The sequence below is a fragment of the Hesperophylax consimilis genome, chromosome 21 (genome assembly GCF_061612785.1).
Source record: "Hesperophylax consimilis isolate HC1 chromosome 21, BYU_Hcon_1.0, whole genome shotgun sequence".
Taxonomy (NCBI): Eukaryota; Metazoa; Arthropoda; class Insecta; order Trichoptera; family Limnephilidae; genus Hesperophylax; species Hesperophylax consimilis.
The window spans coordinates 19571761-19595657 of record NC_142856.1 but is presented as its reverse complement, the minus strand read 5'-3'; the positions used below and the strand labels follow the sequence as shown (position 1 = coordinate 19595657).

The 23897-nt window shown below is 33.0% G+C and overlaps 1 protein-coding gene across 1 annotated transcript in view; it reads left to right on the top strand.

The window, feature by feature from the left end:
* Positions 1–913: 913 nt before the first annotated feature.
* Positions 914–23897, top strand: part of Sox102F (transcription factor Sox102F) — a 224165-nt gene continuing 201181 nt past the window's right edge. Inside the window, exon 1 of the mRNA XM_089644571.1 lies at positions 914–1003. The gene's annotated coding sequence lies outside the window, so the exon portion shown is untranslated. The remainder of the gene's footprint in view (positions 1004–23897) is intronic.

Sequence of the window (23897 nt, the reverse complement as noted above, 5' to 3'; positions counted from 1 at the left end):
GAGACGCATAATAATCCAAACGGAAAACTCGACAAGCTCGAGGGAGACAGCTGCGAGGTTCATCGGTCCGTCCGGGTGAAAATCCCGCGACCGGAGAGAGAGGGAATAAGACTTTTGTTCGGCGACAAGGGGGAAAATTGTAAAGGCTGAGCGAGACAATCGACACTGTTAGGTATTGTTGTACGCGCGAGCGAGGCAAGACGATCATTTTTGTTTTGAACGGCTCGGAATTTGTTCAAGCGGGAAAGAGACGGCGGACTCGGGCAAACCTAGCTTTTGTTACGTTTGTTCTTCGGTTTGTATAGAAACGTTTGCCAGTATAAGCCGTGACTTGACGCGCGCCGGTAGCCTACCTACTGCAGGCCATTCTATACATTTTCCTTACGAATATTGTGTTCCGAGAACGCCCTCAAAGAATACAATTCTTAACGAGATATCTTCTACATCACCACAGAGTTCTTTCGTAAAACAACAAATTTATCATTAATTCAAAAATATAAAAAATATTTTACAAAAAACTATTTATGTCAATCAAAAAGAACAATAAAACGATTGTCATCGTAACAAAAATTTTCAAAATTTTGATAAAGTTTTAATTTTGTGTTAAGCCCAATTTATACAGGCCAGTCTTTTGAGTGCAGATACTGCCAATCATCGTTGTGCAAAAATTCAATATTTTAATTTTTTCACTTATATTATTAACTGCAAGATTAAGTCTCAAGAAATCAATTTATAAGATCAGTTTTCTTCTTAGGTGTTATCTCAGCTCCATTTAAATCGGCCATTATTCTGGACTATTATTTACGTAAAAGTGAATTGTTATAAATTACAATCATTGACAATAAGTGACTAAACACTGAACAATATTGTTGTCATTGAGTTTTTGTAACATTGTTGAACGAATCCAGTGACATTTTTGTGCGAAAATTTTGACAGTTCTTCGATCAACATGCTGCTGTGGTACTAGGTCCACTGAAATACAACAATCCCGAAAATGCCAAAGGTAAAAACACAATTATTCTTTATTCCATATTCTATATTCCTTTATTCTATATTCCTTTATTCTATATTCCTTTATTCTATATTCCCTTATTCTATTATCCGAATTTGAAACTTTGGTACCTACCTAACTATTAATGTTCCATTTTATCAATAGTTTAAAAATTTATTTTCAAGGTTGTTTTTATTCGTTAAGGCGATGCTATACGTAGTAATGCAAAATCATGTGTTTTTGGTTTGAAAATTTGGTCGCCTAGAAATGTTTTAGATGCTTTAATTAAATACTGCAAGTAGAATACATTCTGTCCTTTGAAATAATCGAGTATTTTTTAGATAAGTCTTTTTATAAGCCCAGAAAAAAATTATGTATAAGGCCTATCAAAACTGCTTTATAGTTCAAAATCTCCTACTTACGAACACTTTTTCGATTATGATTTTATCGTATAATGTGGCAAATTAAGTTATTTATAAAATCATCGGAAAAGAATTAAATATTTATGCCTGAACATACACAAAATAAAATAAAAGGCACTTTTTTGCCATGTTTTTTTCTTGCATAAATCAAAACAGGCGGATGGTGTTAAGCGGGAATTTAAACCTTATCGCCATCTACGTAAGGGTTGTTATTGATAGCGGCTCATTTAAAATATTACACGACGTAGTGCATCGCCTTAATGATAAACTAATGTTTATAAGACAAGGTTTTTATGCATAGCACAAAGGATAACAAATAATTACAAGAAATAATTACTCGCCTGAAATAACAATTCGTGTATTGTGCCGTGATGCGCCAACCTTTTTAGCTATTGTTTTACACATCAGCCTTGATGATGGACACTGTACTGTTGTCCGAAACGTTGGTTAATAGAGGAGATAGCACGACACGGTATAATACCCCAAAAATAAATCACTCTAATATCTGCAAAAAAATCAAAAATAAAGAAAAGCATATAAAATAAAATAATGTTGGCGGTACCTACCTACTTTATCGCTTGTATAATTTTTTCATATTATCAGTTCCAATTTTTTAAATTATACCTAAGTTCATTGAACGTGAAGAATTTTACGCAGGAAAATTTAACATCACATCACACAAAATCACCTACAAAAAACATGCAATCTATGACGCAACTCCTGATGAAAAGACAATAAAGCTGAATGTGTTATTTAGGCAAAGCAATTGTTTCAAATTTTATTGGTTTTGTTATTACAATGTAGACCACATTACGCTATGCACATCGTGGCTTGACCTATTTCAGCATATCGCTTGCCATGCACCCCCAATGGGAATGTATGGCGAGCGATATGCTGATATAGGCCAAGCCACGAGAATACATAATAGCGTTGTTTGTTACAGGCATAATTCGTACCAGTGGTTATAAATAATTATGTAGGATGGACCTACCTGCCTTTGAAGGAAGAGGTAGTTAATTTCGTAAGTAGGTAGGTATATATGAAAAACATATATTCTTTTTTTAAATTTTTGTTACTACCAATATGAAAACATTGCGAAAAAGACCACTGCGCTGATACCGAGAATACCGGAACGATGCTCCGGTTTGTCAATTATATTTTCGACACCGTTCCGTTTCGTTAATTTTCCGAGCCATGAAACCCTTCACATGGAAGTTACCGCTCCGGTTGAAGAAATTACAGCGATGTACCTTCTTGTAATAAGAAATGCTACAAAAGGGTGCCATTCTTTACAAGTCTTTATGAGACCGCCATTCATTTTAATATTTGATATCTAATAAAATATCATATTGCTTAAAAGTGACCAGATTATAATCGTTAATAAAAAATATCATCACACGGAGAAAACTTACTGTTGACAATTCCTAACAAAGTATTAGATAAAAACATATGTTTTACGAGGACGGCGGAACACGTGTTTATACAAATACAGATCTTAATTTTGACTATTGTTACATTCCGTAATTTTTATTGGGAAAAGAACACGTGTTCTCGTTATTTTCTGAATGTACCTAACTGTTTAGCAGGATAATTTTTCTCCGCGTATCTACTATGTGATCTCTCTAATTAGATAACAGTGCCGTGCGTGAAGAAATTGAAAATTGAAAACAAATTTATACAGGCTCATAACCTCAATAGGTAAGCATTAGATAAATAATATTCTATTAATTAATATAGCGCCGTTTTTGTTAAAAATTACCTCAAGGGCACTGATCACCTCAAAGACGAACCTTAATTACTAGACAAGTATGCAATCTCTAGATATTATTAGTAGGTAAATATTATTTCATGCAAAAAACACTATTTTGGCGATCAATCTTTGCTCTAATAATAAATAATAATGATAATATTTTTGATGATTTGTAAGGCGCAGTTTTTTTTTGTAAAAAATCATCTGTAAGGTGCTGTACAAATTTATAACATTCTATAATGTTCTTATTATCTCCATCTCTATTATACTAAAATAATTTCGATATCTGCTGTTTGTGTTTGTGCAATTACTCCTTCTAAACTAACCAACGAATTTTGACAGGGCTCTATCATTTAGAGAATTTCTTCGGAAAGGTTTATAATATGTGTAATACCTACATACATATTATATTTGTATTAAGTAAAAAAAAGTCTATCAACGCCGGGTACACATCGGCTACTTAGTAACTATGGACTAGATAAACTGTTATCAACTTATGCCTAACACTAATACAAAACTATATGTTCCTACAATGCATTTGACCAATTAACGTGATGTTGCGTTAGAACGCGCATATTTATTTATATTTTGTACAGCCAGATAAAACACAGAACCATACTTGCCTGTGAGGTCACTTGAGATTACCACTGTTTATTAGAGAAATTTACGTACAGTTTGCTTGTTTTGTTAACTTAACTCTTCAGGTTTTTAAATATTTTTACCAACGAGTCCAAACAACATTATTATTACTTATAAATTATCTTTGAAATATTTGCATATGAAAAAAAATCTTTCTAAAAAATATAATCTAATATAAAACCTGAAAATGTTAACAAAAAACTTACCAGGACATTTTGACTCGGAACGTCCATAATTTTGAAAGAATTCGATATTTTCAAAACATATTCCTTTTGTGTAGGTAATAAGTAATAAAACTGTCACTGCACTTTTTGTGCCGTTTAAACAATAAACAAAATATTAATATTTTTTAACTGTCAATGAAAAAATGCCGAAATTCGTAATCATGCATTTTGACAATTTTAATTTTTTATTTATTTAGGTACCTATTAATGTACAAACTGTGAAGAATAATTATTTATCTTTCCGATAACGAACATATCACATATCTACGCATTATAGAAAAAAAAGAAAAATATATATTTTCAAAATGTATTAACACCCTGGTCAGATCTGTCCTTCAAGGCTATAATGGAATATGATGTTTGTGGCCAGTAATGTCCTTCCGAGGCCTGAAGTGTTAAGCACATTCTCTTCTATTATTGGTATTTTTTAAATATTCCGACTGAAGTATTTTGATTAATATGTCTTAAAAAAGCGCCCATACAACTTGCGCATCAATAATTATCCTAAATTCATTCACTATGTATGTTCAAATCTGTAGCATTCCATTGCATTATAAGACGTGTTCATTTAAATTACCTACTCAAAACGGAAAACTTATTGGTTATCCACCATATTCCCTCAATCAATACCATATTTAAAAAATATATATTATTCAACAATTTTTTATGTAGAACTGGTTCAAAAACTGTGGCACGCCCCTGCAATATGTTTTTAGTGTAGGTAGGTAGGTACCCAATCAACACATTTTAAAATGTGTGATTTTTATCGAATATTAAAAAACCTAACTTTTAATCGACGATATTTAGCAGACATTAGTTTTTCCGGTTAATGGGCCTTCATAAAATAAACACTGAGTTTATTCATTATTATTATGATTATGGTTTGTTTGCGCTAATGATGCTTTAATTAATTAAAATATTTTTTGGCAGAAGATCTAATGAAAATGTATATTCATAATAAGTTTATAATAACTGTCTTCGTAACGAAAGAAGAAAATACGTAGACATTAAACTTATTAGCCAAGAGCAAGAAAGATTAAATTATACTACGAAATATATGAAACACGATGATTGTCTAGCTTTTTCATGTATTCTAATTTATTTTGGACATTTCTTTAGTACCTACCTAATAAGTAGGAAAGTTGTACTGATAAATAGGTACCTACCTATTTATCAGTACAAATACCTAATAGATGATAAATGTATGTCACAAAAATACCTGATTAAAAACATAATAATATCTATTTTTAAGTTAGTTGTAGGTACCTACCTGCCTTGGTTAGTTTTTTTTAATAATCAATAGTTATTATTATTGACCCTACATTTTTGTAAGTTAAATCAATTTAAAGATACCCTTGCTTGTGTGATGTCGCATTGGATGGATGAAAAATAATTTAATTTAATAAAAATTCATTATTCGATTACCAATAATTTGAAGACATTCTTAATAAATTAGCAAAACGAAAAAAAAACATCGTCTAATTGAACCGCCTAGTTAAACTTCCGAATTACTTTGGTTAGCATTAACTATCATTAATTGAACAAATACGTAAACGTAGTTTCAATAACTTCTCATAATCTTAAGTAAACCGTAAATTTAAATTAAGAATGCAAAACTAGCCTACAAGATATTATCTGATTGCCTTAGATTCCCCTTAGCCCAAAGTAACTCTCTACTTACCTCGACGCAACATGCTTGCTGTTGTTTCTTTCTCATAATTCGAGTCTCGGCTCGCATTTCGTTTCGCAAATGCATCCGTAACTTTAGAGATAGAGGAATGTTTTTAAAATCCTGAAAATTTTCAGTGCAATTAGTTTCTACCTTTTCATCATCTTATGGTTAATTTTATTTATTTATTGGATAATTTTTATAGCGCCTCTTTTGTGAGACATCACATCAGGGGAGCCTTACAGTTGATGCAGGTATTACAAAAAATATAAATATTGCAAAAAGAACGTGAAGTTAAGTTAATTAAAAGTACAGGAATTCTATGTGATGAAGAAACTGGACCAGCTGCTGCAGCGAGAGAGATTCTACAGCGTCCACCAACAGTGCCAGAACAAGGTTCGTCATCCGTCCAGGTATGTGTCTGCTGCTAATAAAGCGCTGACACAATATTCTCACATAGATAACAGACCTTGGAAGCACCGCTGTGACATTCGGCGAATCCATCATTCATCTCCATGGAATCCTGTTCCTGGTGATTGTAAAAGTGGTGCATTGCGCCCGCAATAAAAAATATTGTATTAATTTATATTATACTTATTATAGTTGATTACAGGTATTGTTAATAGTTAGTTAAATTATTGTAGATACCTACCTACTAAGTGATAGTGCCTACAACAGTTTTCTTGATTTTGCTACCAAAATAAATAATGCAATATGTAATATTGCGCCCGATTTTATCAAAAGGTGCTATACAAATTATCGAATAATTATGACTATAATTATAAATAGACATTCGTTCGGCGTTATCGTATAACCATTCTTGAAAGAATTGGGTCAATTTATCACTATTTTTGCAAAGAACCCAAATAAACAAATCTCATTGTTTAGTGATGATAACATGTATCTTTAAATAGGTACTTTGTAATGCAAACACTTATAATTATTTCACACAATATGAGCTCGTGATATTCTTGGTCGAAGTCATTTAAATTTAACAAAATAAGCATTTCCGAAGATTCTCAATTCTTCGCTTTTAAATTTAACAATTTTTGAGTCAATAATCTTTATAAAACCGCCTAAAAAAGGAATGTTTTCTGTATTACAAATCTACCCAATATTTTTTTTAACTAGGTCGGTACAAAACAATGAGATTTAAGATGCGGGAACCTATATAAGAATGAACTGACTCCAAATAAATTTACATTTTTAAAAAAAGAACGCAGTTCACGATTCATAATAATTTTGGATATCTCTACGTTCTGCATGAAATCTGGTTCAATGAACATAATTTTGAATATATATAAATAACACAATTTTAAACTTTTTTCCACTTGTTTTTTATTTGACCGTGACCGGTTTCAGCCTGTTAGGGCCATCTTCAGACTGGTAACAATAAAATGGCCCTAACAGGCTGAAACCGGTCACGGTCAAATAAAAAACAAGTGGAAAAAAGTTTAAAATTGTGTTATTTATATATATTTATAATGGAATTCCACCACGAAATAACAGTTTCAAATATTAAAATAACATAATTTTGCTTTGTATTTAAGTTTCATTTTCAAAATTTGAACTGATTGTCGGAAGAGTTCACATAAGCAATAAAGTGGGTACATACCAACCTATAATATTATATCCGAAAAGTTTTTTTTTTTATTCATAATGATTTTTATACTGGAACGAGAAATTCATACTATCCGTGATCTTTTACGGGTATGCGCTAGTCTGTCAATAATTTCGGGTACCAATAGTAGATGTACCATATATTTGGTACATCCAATATTTCGATGTAATTTTATACTTACTTTTAATATTTGGTACGTACCTAAACCAATTTTTTTATTGGAATGTGAAGTAATTCTATTGAAAACTCTCCCAGGTGTGCAGGAAACCGTAAGAGGTGTACGGTGAGTTAGTTCCTAGGTTCAATCGACCTACAATACAATATGAATCTGCCCTCGACATTTTATTGTTATCGGGATGTACCTCCAATATTGTTAGGAGGAATATTGTTTAAATTAGTTTTTTTACAGCGGTAATTCAAAACTTTCTAAATCTTGGGTGTTTTGAAGAATCATCTACCTGCTAACTTTTGAACAAAAAAGAAGAAAAGTGCAAATGGATGGAAGAAAAAGTCGGGCATCTCCCAGAAACGGCACGATCAAATGAAACAAACACTTGAGTCGGTACAATTAGGATAACAGAAGAATGTGAGTGAGATATTTGATTGTGAAAGAAGAATCTATCTATGTGCAAATAGAGAACTGTTTAGCATTTCATCCTCCCTGCTTATCCCAACTTCAATTAAGCATCATAGTTAGTTAGTTTAGATAGTTATAAAGGTGTTACGTTTAGTCTATCAAAGTTCTTCTCCGTATAAATTTGTGAATGTCCTAAGGATCGTTAATGGGTCCACTATTATTTTATATTTAGATTCAAGGGCTTTTATTTGTTCCTCATATTTAATACCCAATACAATTTAATTAATTCCTATACACATATTATATTAAATTACAGAAATCAGGTGTAGAAGTTGGAATTACACCTAATCATTTGAATAAGTTCGACAATGCGTCGTGTCAATGTAATACAAATTACCGCTCGTTACGTCCTAACGTAGGTATGTAGATACAATTTTCTCAAGGATCAGATCGCATGTTTTCATGTGGCCTATTGTTGTCCACCAGCTCGCAGGATGTCGACGATTGTTGTCGAGCAAGCCATCAACTATGGCGACACACAATAGCGACACAATAGTGCATTGTCGCCGAATCTAGACCTCTTAACCTCGCTCAGACAGGAACGGAATTGAAATGTCTTAACCCTGTTATCTGCTATTAAAAGGTGACGAAGTGAAAATTGATACCCTATTATTTAAGATGGGAAATTTTATCTTCGTCCAATACAAAATAATTGAATGCCAAACGATAATGATCAGGTATTTTATCGAAAAGATGGGTTTTGAATCAACAATTTACAATTTAATTTTAAAAAATAATTTCATAGTTGGCAGAAAAATACCTACCTACCAGTTAATTACTTAAACATAACATAAACCTGCATTTTTTTAAAAATAGTATAATAATAAGTTTGGAATTTTGAATAATAATGTTTAAAAAATATTTCAATGAACAATGATTATGGATACCAATTAATATTTTGATGATCTTCTCGGTATGAAGATGAACATATGCAATTTATACATTTTACCCGAAAAATTATATTTTTTATACCTAATATCCACCGATCTTATTGATATTGATTCCGTTTATTTACAAAAATTCACAAATAATTTCACAGTTACATACACATGTTAAAAAGGCCTTTGTCAAATAATACTACTTTTATCATAATAAAAACACATTTCTTTGTGTTTAACCCCTCGATTCGAGATGAATATTAATTCGGTGGCAATTTTTCGACGGTAGATATCTGGGTAAAAAAATAAATAATGGTAATTCTTGATGTGATGGCAAATAATCTGTTATTACTAATTCGGGTACATCAATATGTAGATTCTTCCTTTTACGAAGGAAAAACCAGAACAGCACTTGTAGAGATTGAACCGTCAAAAGCCCAATGTCGGTTGACCCTTATGTGAATGGGGTGTAGCCGGGGAATTTAGTTATAATTTTCATTTGAATATTTTCAGAAACTTTTAAGAGGCGATCATTTGTAATCTTGTTAAAATTTTAATGGAGATACTGCAGATGTCATTTGAGATTATTATATATGAGTAGGTATTATCGTCATTAATTTTGGGCTACTATGCCTTCTCTTTGTTTATCTAACATTTCGGAAAGCATTGCAGTGTCCATCATCAGAGCAGACGTGTAGATTCTGTGTGTGTTTATGTATGTATGAGCCGGTATTTCTGTGAAATATTTAGTTAAATTAATGTGCCTTTCGGCGTTTAGTTTTGGTATAGTCGCCACGTACCGGATATCAAGAACTAGTATGCTTAACTCATCCGTCGTATTAATACTAATGTGGTTTTTATGGATTTCAATTGCTTCTGTAATTAGATGTGCTCTATGTGTTTTGGATCTTCCTAGGACTTCAGAAACAAATTTAAACTGAGCAATTTAAATATTTAGGGAAGAAATTTTTCTCAACACAACCCCTTAACTATTGTATTTTTTGTGAACAACGCACATGAGTATGAACTGTTCGGAGCCAAAGTATGTTGGAAGGCTGAATGAAATAGAAAAACGAATGATATGGTATGTTTAAATCTGGCCACTAATCAAAATTAAAGCCATTTCAATCAACTTTACCATTCGGAATGATCTTCTCGGTCTTTCACCTGGGTGATTCTGATATTATCTACCACTTTTAATACGTAACTAACTATGTATTATATACTATAAATTAAAGTATCTGATTTTAAAAATCAACTGAATTTTAAATTTATGTAAACCAAATTTATTATGAAACAACCAAATTGTTAAAAATTCCCAAATGCACCCTTTTAGATAAACTTGTTTGAACACAGCCTATGTATCTGTAGGTAGGCACCTTTATAGACACCTGAGCCCTTTACCGCCCAGCGAACCAGCTACCTATTGCTCGACCTGTCTGCAGTGAACTAAAGGGTGGTCGGATCTCCGTAATGCACCCTTCACAAGAGGGGATGGTCCAGCCATAGTTATGCATCGGCGTCTTTAGGCTGGATTTAAGGGTTGCAAATCTGTTGAGATGGTGTTGACAGAAATAGATTTAAATATATATCGTTTTGTGTTTAACAATGAATGAAGTGGATTTTGTAGATATTATGATGATAGATTCTTATAACTGAAAAGTCAACAATAATTGAAATGCGACCGTCAACAATGCTGATGTTACATATAGGTAAAGGTACCTGCCTATTATGAACGTGATATTTTCATCTTTAATGTTATTATAGTAGAAAATCTGATATCACAAAATGAATATCTCACATAAAAATCTCAAACGGTGATTTCTGACGTCATGAAATTTTCACGGATTTTCGAGTCTAGATTTTTTAGGTCAACGTGACATTTCTACAGTATTATGGCATAAAAATGACTGTAGTTATAAGTTAGAGTTTTTTTTGTCAGATCATTTTAAACGAGTGCTTGAATTTCTAAATACCGTTCAATCAGGAGTTATAGAACTTACAAAGATCCATATTATTTCTAAAAAAAATTTTTTTATTGTAAATAAATAGGTAAAAAATGTGTTGAAAGTTAAAAAAAAAGCTGAATCAAAGAGCAGTAACTTTTAGTGAATAATAAATTGAGATCCCAACCACTTAATAAAAATTATGCATTTCTTAAAAATGGATAAAGTGCAATGGCGTGCATTGGTCTATAACTAAAGGTAGGATCTATCAAGATCCAATCAGGATCTATCAAGATCAAATAAATGACCATTTAACTTAATTATTAGTTTTTTTTTATTATAGTAGGTTATAACAGTTAAAATAATTTTAATTTTTCGTTCCCAGCCACCAGTCACCAGTCTCAAAAAGCCTACTATTTTTTTTCAACCAGCGCCGTATTTTGTAAAGGAGTGGAGACATTTTGCATTCTTCTTTTAGTCGCTATTGTTATTGTATTCAATCAAAATGCAAAAATACTCCCATGACTGAACCTCATAAACAAATACCTGCAGTATTACGATAGAAATGGTGTGATTGTGGACCTACTATAGATATATTAATCACGTAGACTGGTTGTGATGTCAGAACGTGTCAGAATCAGCAGATTCGGTCGTACCAACCAATTGGTGTGTTTTAAAATGTTAAATGTTTAAAATTCGTTTTTAGAAGACGATTTATAATATAAAATAAAACTTATATATTCAGAATCAACGTTGACCAATATGAATTTTTTTTTTAATTCATAATATTTGCACTAGAGTTTTGTTTTGTTTCATAGAAACTATTTTTGTATGTAAAACGATTGTGTCCTAAATAATATTCTATGGGGAAAAACCTTTTTTATGAAGGTAGGCACATCTTTTAGACATTTGTATAGCACGCCACTGTTACAAATGAGAAATATACATAATTTTGAGAAAAAAACAAAATTTAGGTAGATAAGTACTGGATATAATAAGTTACAACTTATTATAAAGGCTCTTTTTAGTATCTGAAAAAAAAAACTCGATCAACCCCTGAGGTATTTAAAATCTCGCTTCGCTACCCCCATTGGTAATTTGAAGTTCCAGCCACTAGTTTTTTCTGGTTTATTGGTGTATCTTTCTTTCTTTGTATTTTAAAGTTATTGTGGTCTTCGTACGTGCTCAGATCAATAGAATATTGCGGACAATAGCATTGAGTAACACACAGTATTAATGTGCCGGTGAAAATATTGAAGTTAAACTATCTACAATAGGCAGACACGTTTTCAACCATTGAACATAGGCTAAGATAAGTTTTGGAGCTAAAGAAACAAATATTTTACAGAATCTTCTAAAAGCATTTCGTAAACATATTGTGAAGTCATATTCCTTGTTTTGTTATGATAAAGTTAAATTGAAGCAAATATGAATGGTAGCAGAAGTCGGGGACGCCCGAGGAAGACATGGCACAATCAAGTGAATTAGATACTTGAGTCGGACCATTTCTGGAGTCAGAATATTAGAAGAGTATTTATGAGACGATGTATGAATGAGGCAAGGAGTGTGTGTCAAGACCGAGTTTTTTGGCGGTCCGTCCTCTCTGCTTACCCCTGCGTGATGGTTGGTTAGTTATAAACACCATAAATTATAAGTAGCTACTGTAATATGGAATAATTTTTTAACTTAGTTCCAAGCATAACATTTATGTAGTTAGAAAGTGAAATATGTATACATATTTCTTTAACTGTGTACAATAAATAATGCTTAATTGCCATTAAATTTTGAATCAAAGCTACCATTTTCAAATAGTAAAATATTTCCATCATGATCTATGGAGTTTCGTGATCTTTGAAAAAATTATACAACCTCATTTATCTACGTCGTTATGTTTCGGCTGTCCATTTTCTTCTCAATCCACGGTTAAGTTTCATTACAAGTAAATGGTACCAAAATCAAATGGCTATCGTAAGTGCAGCCTGACGTAATTTTTTGTATTTTAGTAAGTTTTAAGTTAAACATGCTTAAAGATATATTCACGGTTACCCAACTAGTACTCACTCCATTTAAAAGACAACAACAAACGAGAGGATGAATCTGTAAGTTAAGAAATTCGGAGGGGACCTCGACAAAGGGAATCCCTTTGTGCCTGAACAACACCCTTTGTGAGCGGCCTATACTAAAAAAGGAACAACGGACTCAATAGGGTGGAAGGAGTACTTTAATGCGTATTACGCAACAGAACAAGTATTCCAATTCCTTAAGCTTTTAATAGTCCCCTTTCGAAATACAAAATCTTTCTAGCTTGTCCTAACTCGTTATTTTTTAAATCAAAAAGAACCTAACGTGATCATCGTCGAATGTCCCCGATCCTTCATCATTTTCCTTATGAAACATCTGAATCTTGTGAATAACTCTGGCTGAATAACGTCAGCTTACAATTTAGGAGGCGGGTACGGATACCGCCGCCCCGAAAACCAATCTTCGCATGACCAACACCTCTGCTATAGTTCACCCCATGTTATTCGCAACATTTGTGTATTGTGCAGGGGTGCCCGGCTTCATGAAGTGAGGTTTGTCCAGGTCTTGGTAGTGGATACATCTGCCCACACATCCTGCTGTGTGGCTTGCAGGATCGGGAGAGTTCGGTTCAAGGAGACCTTTGGCCTCTCCAGCCGGACTCTCTTGACCGCAGTGGGAGGGATGGATTTATAAGTCACATCTGGAGCCAAGATTCCTACACACCCACCATAACTTTTCCTTCTCGGTACTTCCTTTTCTTCTTTTACTTAATAAGACCCTCCATACAGCATCGCCAAAGATGAAATAGGTTCTTAAGTAAATTATCTTCCCTGGGATCTTACCTTCTATGTAGAGTTAATGTAAAAAAATCTATTTTAACCTCCACCAACTCTCCCCAACCATATGAAGAAAATAAATTTAATTGAATTTTATCAATATTTATTTAAATACTTGTCATCAACAACGTCCTCTTCCCTGTGTTGTGTTTGAGATAGGCACCTCCAGGCGTCCCTTTCCTTTACTATTTCAGCACCCTTCCTCCATAGCAGGTCCACCCTCGCCTCGCACAGCATCTATATTTGCTTTATGTACTCAAATTTGCCTGGGACTTTGACTACCATTTATAAAACGTTACAATATTTAACAAAATTAATACGTATTTGGGTACAAAGTTTATTAACAATAACACGAGTTTAGTATTTAGTTGTTCTTGCCCTCGTGGACAAAGTATCACATAAACAAAGGGTCATCTAAGATTAATAATTATTAGATCGAAGACATAATAAATCATTGAACGATAAAATATTAAATGCCAAATCTAGAAACAAATTAAATAATAAATCATTCCTAATGCTTGCAAAAGAAAAATATGCAGTTGTCATGTGATTGATTAAATATTACTTATTTATTTTTTAGGTTGGGTTGTTTAACTGAATTTTAAAAATATATCATCACTTTTAAAAATCATTCATTAAACTATCCAAGGTCTGTTAGTTTCCAAGTACTGTGAAACAATAGGACAAAGTGATGATGAAGTATTAACAGAACTTTAATTTTAACTAATTTTAAATTTTGTGTTACAACCCGTCCTTATTGACAGCGAGTAAGAACAATTATTTAATTCGTCTATTTTACTGAAAAAGTCGTACACATTGCCACCCCATATCTTGGAAAACACTAATAATGTTAGAAGTGTGACCCTTACTAATGGGGTATTTTCAGAAACCAAGAATATCGTTAAATATGTGTAGAAGTTATTTTTTTAAGTGTACTAAAAATTTTGTATTTTAATGTGTTCACTCATCATTATTGATTTTAAAAACGGTCTAAAACCGCTCATTCCGAAACGGTTCCAACTGGCTACAACGTCATTATGATATAGAAAACGCCATTGTCTGGTAAGACGGCTGTCACCAACGTCGCGTGTCGTCATCGCAGCCGAATTCACGAATAAACGAACATATCGTTTTGACGGCAAGTCGAAAATGGCACATTTTAAATCGTGATACGAAATTTATTCGTTAACATAAAAATACCTTCACAGTAGTATTTTTTTCGAGAATTAAAAAATATTATGTGAAATTACCATTTACGTCACCAATTCATTTGAGATATTTTGACTTTTAGACCCTAAAAGGCCTTTTAGGCCTTAAAGGTAAAAAATGCAGATAAATTGAATTGATAGTGTGTTAAAGAAATAATTTCTATACTATAAAATGCTTGATCAATTTTTCCCGATGAAATTGGTAAGATAAAATTAGTCTTTGATTTTGTAAGATAAAACTGGGCTTAGCTTTTGTGATAAAATTGGTAAGATAAATTTGGGCTTAGCTTTTGGAAGACACAATTGGACTTACTTCAGGCACACCGATAGGCCCACAACACTTTTCTATCGGTTACTACATTCAGTGGCCACCATCGTTGCATTACACTATCATTGATTTGTCGAGATCATAATAATATATAAATTTGTTAATTTCAGCAGTTTTCCACAACACACAATTAATAAACAAATGATGTTGAAGTTCGTTAACCCATACATAAAACATACACTGACCTTAAATAAGTCTTGGGTTATCAGATACACTGAGAGATTTTAAACTGGTAAAAATTACATTATTTTTATATCGGATATAAAGCATGCTCGTGTCTAGGATGAACGAAGTATGTATGAAAAATTAGTTAATGATGAATGTAAGTAAGTTTAAAGTCATGGTGTTTGAAAGAGAGAGTACGAAAACCGTGTGCAGGATAGTTATCAGAGATGAATACTTGGAGCAGGTGAATAAGTTTTGTTGTTTGGGAAGTATGTTTACGAGAGATGGGAAGGCTGATAGAGATATTGAAAGAAGGGTAATGCAGGTAACTCCATTAATGGAGGACTGAACGCAGTTGGCAATTAAAAAAAATGTCCAAAGAAGCGAAGCTAGCAGTCCACAATGGAGTGCTGCTACCTACCCTGATGTATGGCAGTGAGGCATGGAACTGGCAGAGGAAAGGTGAAAGTAGACTGAATGCTGTTGAAATGAGATCCCTGAGACGTGTGTGTGGTAATACCATGTATGATCGTATGACAAATTTGGAGATCCGCAAAGAATGCAAAGCTGATGTAAGCTTAATGAGTAAGAATAAGAAAGGGATTCTTAGATGGTTTGGGTACCTAGAGCGAACGAACGAAGACATCAAGGTAAGGAGAATATATGACGCAAATGTGAAAGGTAAAAGAAGTCGGGGAAGACATGGCATGATCAAGTGAACCAAATACTTGAGTCAGGCCATATCAAGAGTCAAAATAAAAGAAGAGTATGACATGTACGCGATGATGTATAAATGTGAATGAGGCAAGGTGTGAGCCAAGACCGAATTATTTTTCGGTCATTGGTCGGTTTCCTGCGTGGAAACGGCCTGATGGTTAGTTAGTTTATTAATTAATATAATAATTTTATACATCATAATCTCATTGGCAACCTACTTTCGTTTTTCATTCGCAATCTTCGTGATGTGAAAAGTTTTCCAACATGACCCCTTTTGAAGAAAACATATGGAGGATAAAGGATACACAGGACAGAAACAAGCTTAGGTTCCTACGTATTTATCAATAAATAAACCTACTTGAACGATGAAATACTCAAAACTAAGTAAAATCAATTCGATTTTTTTTTGTAATTGTCAAATTTAAAGCCCTTTTATCAGGGATGGTAAATTGTCATCAATTCTGTGATTTTCTCTTTTGCAAAGCTCATATACAATACTTAACTTTTTATTTTATTGTTAAAATCTCTATTTATGCTCAATACATACAAGTATAGTATGGTAGATTCTCAACTTGTATTCGTATTTCCTATAAAATGTTTTTCAGTGGGTAGACATATAATTACAATAAAACATTTCTCGCATGAATAAACAATATAAGCATATATTAAAGTTCTATAAGGCCGACAAATTGGTGAGTTACTAAATGAAGTCGTACACTTCAGTGTTAACTTTGTGTTTAAAATCAAATAAACATAATATTTACAATATTACAAGCGGACCAATTTCGTCAGATCCCAATTGTTTGTGCTATCAATGATGCGATCAATTGACTCGTTGAGTCTGAACCGATGGACTAATAAACAGTTTATTTCAAATGTTTCGGCACGTTCCGACTTAATGTGAAGTCGGTACTTTGTGCGTGGTATTACTTTAACTACAATGTCGGTAATATTAATATTATGACAACAAGATATCTGTCAACGGATTGTGTAAGAAGTATCGGAATCACAAAGTAGAAGACGTTTTGAAGTATCAATAAACAGAAATATAATCATGCCGCAGAGAGCTCAAACGAACCGAGGGGTATGTTACTATGGAACTTTCATGGGGTTTGTCTATAGACAAACGGTGTCTTTGTATATGAAAACGCCGAAAATTACTAATAGTACATTAATTCTAAATCCCAACACTTAATTCCATTATAAACAAGTAAATATTACGTTTAAGGCGATGCACTACGTCGTGTAATATTTTGAATCGAGCCGCCATCAATAATACTCCTGGCGATAAGGCCTAAATTCCCGCTTAACACCGAAAATGGGTTCGTAAGTAGGAAATTTTGAACTTTAAACAGTTTTCATAGGCCTTATAAATTATTTTTTTCTGAGCTTTTATAAAGACTTATGTAATAAATATTCGATTTTTTCAAAGGCCAAGATGTATTATACTCGCGGTATTTATTTAAAGCATCTGAAACATTTCTAGATGAAACACATGATTTTGCATTACTATGTAGTGCATCGCCTTAATATCATTGCTTTTGTAACAGAATGTCTTTGATTTTCATAAGCGACACAGAAAGCCGAATACAAACATTTGAACAGTTTATTATTGTGTATTTTAAAATATGTTGGTATTTTTTGGTCATCAATTATTTATATTTTTGTCAATAGGAAATGCCGATTTGATAAAGACCACACAAGTGTATTTTGATGGTGACAATGATTGGCTGAATTCGGTTTTGAGTTTTTAGGTACATACGCGTTGTAATTTTTATAAATAACGAACTATCCCTGTTTATTTACACTGAACATAAGAGGGGCGGCAATACAAGCATTATTGTATCTCTATGTGTGTTCTGTACATTGTATCTTGTTATGAAGGTACTTAGATCGAATCCAGGTAGTCAAGAGTCTATGGACAAACACATTCCCAGAGCCATTGGGTCTAAGGCATCACTAAATTAAACACATCATTAAATTAAATAAACTGCTCTTTTATTCCATTTTATTCATATGTTTTCTTCTTATTTTTATTTTCATATCTGTTTTTCTTTCTCTTATTTCTGTATATCCTAACATTGTAACATTGTAATCTAAAGAAATATGGCTACCATTATACGGGCATGTGCCTAGTATGGTGGCTGTAGAAAACAAAAAACTGTAATTATTGAAGACAATATTAGCTATTTTAAACGAAAATCTGAAACAGAAAAATCAGAAAAGGATACGGTCGCATCTAGGACTCGAACACAGGACCCTTGCCTTGCCGGGGCACCGCTCTACCACTGAGCTAATAAGACCCTATCCCCTTCGGTCACATGTAACTGTATCATACTTCGAATAAAAACTACCAACATTGTCTTCATTTTTTCACCGCACATTTTTTATTGGCAACTATCTTTATGTATGATCGCAAGATTCAACCCGAACTAAATGCAATCTAGACAGCGTCTTTTAGATAAACCTATCTTATTTTTTTATTTTTAATGTGCTACACCTATTGACTTTTCGTTTTAAAATTGCTAATATTGTCTTCAATAATTAAATATTACAATTTGAGGTATTACCTACTCAATAAAGTTATTCCAAAAATTTAAAAAAAAAAACAAAAAACTGTAATAATTTAAATTTTTATGAATAAAGAAACACAAAAAAAAACTTATTTGTGGTACGTTGTGAGGGTAAAAAAAGTAAAAGGGGATGGGAAAGGGAAGATTGGGAAGTACCTGGCTATTCAGATCTAGTAACAAAACACAGCTAAAGCCATTTCAAGTAACGTTTTGATTCTGAATTGTGGTTTTGAACCAATGCGATTGTGAAGGTATATCTACAATTCTGAAAGGTGACGCAAATGTACTATGGATGATTTTATATATATATGTCAAGCGCAGACCAGTGGAAAATCACGGGATGTAAATATATATATAAAATATCGGGTGTTGTCGAAAAACCATATGGCGTAAAAAACAAATCAGAAAAATAATTTCGCCATCCGACATCTTCAATAATCAAATCTTATTCTATCGATGCATTGAGTGACCTATCAGGTAAGTATTGAACTGTATATTTTCTCCATAAATAGTTAAGTAATAACATAGACCACTGTACAAATGTATTATCAGTTTGTACAGCGCCCTTGAGGTGTTTTTGCACAAAAACGGCGCTATACAAGTCATCCAAGTATTATTATTATTCCGTCAGTTCTCTGTGCCAGTGTTCCGCTTGCCGGTGTAGACTCGACGATGATTTTATGAAATCTGTAACTAAAATGCTTCGCGGACAGTTATACGTCCCTGTGTCATTAAGGTCTATTATTGCGGGACGCACTCATCAATGTGTCTTCGGTGTCTTTATTCTGTAATATGCCTGTTGGGGTGTCTATAAAAGCTTCACTTGGTATTGCCAGTTCGTACGACTAACGGCCGAGATTTTTAACCTCCAACGTTGACAATCCTGATAAAGCTTTCAGATGCTAATAAGTCTGAAATATTAAGAACCTTGGATGTTTTTGAAAAAAAAAATTTTTGTAAAAAATGTAGCTTAAACATTGCCTAAGGAGTTATGACGAGTTTTAATAATAATGTGGTAATTTATTTTTGACAATGCTTCATGTCTTTTTGGGAAGTCCCCAACTTCTTGTTTCATTAATTACTACATCACATATTCCACTGATGTTAAGTTCTCAAGCTTCAAAAGTAGAAACCAACAGGTTGTAAAATTTACTTGGGTATTTACTTATTTGTTGCAATATAGCAGTAGGTACCGATTCGTATAACAGTTATGTCTTTAGTGTCCAAATATTCCAAGAAGTGTTCAAGATTTCTCCGTTTAAGAACCATCAAATTAATTATATGGGTTGGGTAGGTATATAATTTATATTGAAAATTTGCAGTCTTTTAGAAAATATTCTAGAGGGTGCTTGCTTTACAATTACCTAAATTTTCCAAAGAAACTATACATTTGCATTATAATCAAGTAATTTTTTCAAGTTTTATAAAGATTTTCTTACTTAGAGTTTTTTTAATGTCCAAATAATTGATCTACAACCTACCGAAAACTTATTTCTAACAACTTACGCATACCATATACTAACTTACAGACAAGTTAATTTATTCTAGATACCCATACAAGATTACGATTATAAAAAAGATTTGTGAATTTTGTTTTCTAAACATAATGGCCTTCCAAAATCCTTCAATAAAACTGACAATAAAAAAAAGTTCTGGTGAAGAGATGCGTACCTAGACCTAGAGAAGAAAGTATTGTAGTGCGTACCTACATATACAGATCTATTCATATATTGTCTGTGTTCTCTACTGACCGTGGCTGCCTGTTGTACAGCTAGCTCCAAACGCTACAACAGAGCACAAGAATACAAGAACACAAGAACACATGGCCACATTATTGTGATTGGTAGGACGTTGTTCACGAAGTCATGTGAAGCGCCCGAATTTTGAAGCATGATGATGAGTATTCTCAAACCACGGGGAAGAAATTAAAATCGATATATTTACTACAATATTACCTTAATAATAATAATAATAATAATAATAATTGGATAATTTGTAGAGCGCCGTTTTTGTGAAAAATCACCTCAAGGGCGCTGTTTAGGATGGGTTGTTTAAAAAAATTGAAGAATTCATCAAATTTCAAAGTTGATTTTCAAGTTCTGTGAATGTTCTATTCCTGTTCTGGTATTATATCATTACGGACCAGTTATTTGAAAAAACTGAAATAATAACAGAACTTGAATAAAACATTCATAGAACATTGAAAATCAACTTTGAAATTTGATGAATTGTTCGAATTCCGTGAAACAACCCGTCCTAAGCATATTTATCAGCTCTTTAAAGTTTTCTGCCTGTAAATATAGTCAGTTGAACAGTCACTTTTGGTCAACAAGTAGAAAAATATTGATCAGTAAATAATATCAACCCCCAACCTATTAAAATCTGACCTGACTTAACCACGTTTTTAGTCGATTTTCACTACCGACAAAAACATAGTAGGTACCTATGATGACATAGGTACTAGATCTTTTTCTTGCTAACCCATTATTTAAATGGCGAATCATTTGATTAGTACTCATTAGGTACCTACGTAATATGTAACATTATAAAAAGTTCCATAAAAATTCTAACAAATTTATAGATGGGTATAGATTACAGATATATTATTCAATCAATGTGATAAGGTAGGAACATAATATTTATATCGTTATTATCAAAGCTCGAGAATGTTGAGAATTGCTTGGAAAACGCAGGTGTTTCCAGCTCTCAAATTTATATGCCATTTGAAAAAATTTTATGATTTTTTTTTGTTCCCTTTCGTTTGTGCAACGAGAAAAATAGTTTTTTAATGTTTCGACTATTTTGGTTACCGTTGAAATGCTGTCGGTACTGTAGTGACCAATCTAGTTTATTCTAAACCAATGTTTAGTAGGTACCATTAATTTCCAAGTCTGACTAATTTAAGTCCCCATTAGTTAGAACAAAGGCCAGTTTGACTTTAATACCGCGTATGCTCCGAAATCCCAGGAAGGTAATTAATCACCCCACAGTTTGGAAGGCGCTGGCCTAAGATATATTACGATGTTTTTAAAACAAAAGAGCCCGGATTGTGAAGGAGCTAATGCCTAACAGATCACGTTCGGTACTAAATGTCCCACTCTCGATTTTACGGTCGAAAAGACGGATGATCGAAGATTCATAAACAAAGAAAGTTAAGTTTTCGGAAAACTATTTTAGTATTTTTCATGATATTTGTTGATTAAGTATTTAGTGGCGGCCACTGAACTAATATTCCCAAGAAATCTCATGAAAACCGATGTCGCCTGCTTACATTTCGACTCCTAGGACCCAAACAGGTCGATACAATTACAAGAAGTAAGGGGACATTGGGCACACAAGGCCAATCCAATATCATACATCGTCTCATGACCGGTCGGTGGCCGAGTTGACATCGCGTTTGGGTCCCACCCGGGCGTAGTGTGTTCAATTCCTCGGCTGGCTAAGTCCTCCATCACAACACAAGCAACATTTTCAGCTTACTGTGGTGGCAGTAGGAGATTTTCAAATATTGTCAGGTTATTCGTAACCCGGGAATGTTTGTCTTTCTTTTTAAAATTTAAAAAAAAAAAAAAAAAAAAATATGTACTCTTCTATTATTCTGACTCTTGACATGATCTTGTACACTTGGTCGTGCCATGTCTTCCTCGGGTGTCCTAACTTATTTGACCATTCATATTTGCGTCATATATGTTCCTCACACTCCTTTCTTCGTTCATTCACTCTTATAAGTGGTAATGGTTAAGAGGCTAGATTTGTTTTACGAAGTTAGTCTAGATGTTGACTTTTAAAGTAATTTCTTAAATTTTGAAAACTACAAAAGATTCCCCCGTCCCATTCTGTCATTTTCATCGCCCAATACTTCTTTATTCATTAATCGTTGGCATTGTCTATCCATAAGAAAAATATTCCAAACCTTGCTAACGGATTTTGGCTCATCTTGACGTACAATGTGGGATGAGCTAAATCATATTTGCTCAAAAGAAAAGAATTGATTCATTTAGTCAATATATACACAATTGGATTAAGTTTCTTGAAACGAACGTAAAGGTGAAAATTAAATTGGACGAACTGACTTAATAATTAACGCATTTAATACCTGGCCACCAAAACACGTTCCATTACCATTTTGAAAATATGCAATCTCATTTGTAGATTTTAAAATATTTTCAAAATATTACCACCACGTGTTGCATCTCGGATCCCAAATTCTTGCACAAATATCGCTCCCCGGACCTTTTGTGTCTTGTAACATGATATTTTGTGCATTTTGCGCTATTATCAACATGTGCATTCCCGGAATCGCGTTTTTTCTTCCAATTTTGGAATGTCGTGGCACGCCAAATCTCTCTCCCAACCACTTGTAGAGCAAAACAAATGGGAACCCAATGTTGTTTTCAGATTCCAATAAACGCTGTAAAAACATTGAAAATTAGAGCATTACATACATCGTTCCCCATAAACTAGATTCACCCCCCAAACCTCTGGCTTATCAATTTGCAAATACTACCTAATTTACGTACCTAAGTAACTAACCATTGTGATAGAGACGGAAACAATTAAACTATTCATAACGTATAACGCCATACTGGCACACATGCTTTCTTCATTGACATTAAATATATCTCCAAGAGTTTCCGAATTTTGACGAACTTGACTCATTTAATTGAATTCACTTATTCGGTCAATGTATTCTTGAGACGTCCCCAATTTCTTCTTCAACCCACTTTGTTATGAGTATCATCGCTAATTTTATGAATTGCTGTCTAACCTTTACGAATATGTCCTCAATATATATGACAACGAAATGAATATGTCCTTAAACCTACGCACCTTGCTTTGTTAATAATAATAATAATTGGATGACTTGTATAGCGCCGTTTTTTTGCAAAACACCTCAAGGGCGCTATACAAACTTATAATACATTTCTCCAGTGATCTGTGTTATTACTTAACTATTTATGAAGATAATATACAGTACAATACTTACCTGGTAGGTTACTTGAGATAGTCACTGAATTAACATTATCTAATTGTTTATCAGCGAAATTTAGATACAGGATTTAGGACAATATTTGTACAGCGCCCTTGATGATTTTGCACAAAAACGGCACTATACAAATCATAAAAATATCATTATTATTAATGCGACGATTATACATCAATATCTTCTTTTCTAACAATAATAATAATAATGATTTTTGAAGCTCCGTTTTTGTGTGAAATCACCTCAAGGGCGCTGTACAAATATATAATACATTTCTATATATATGT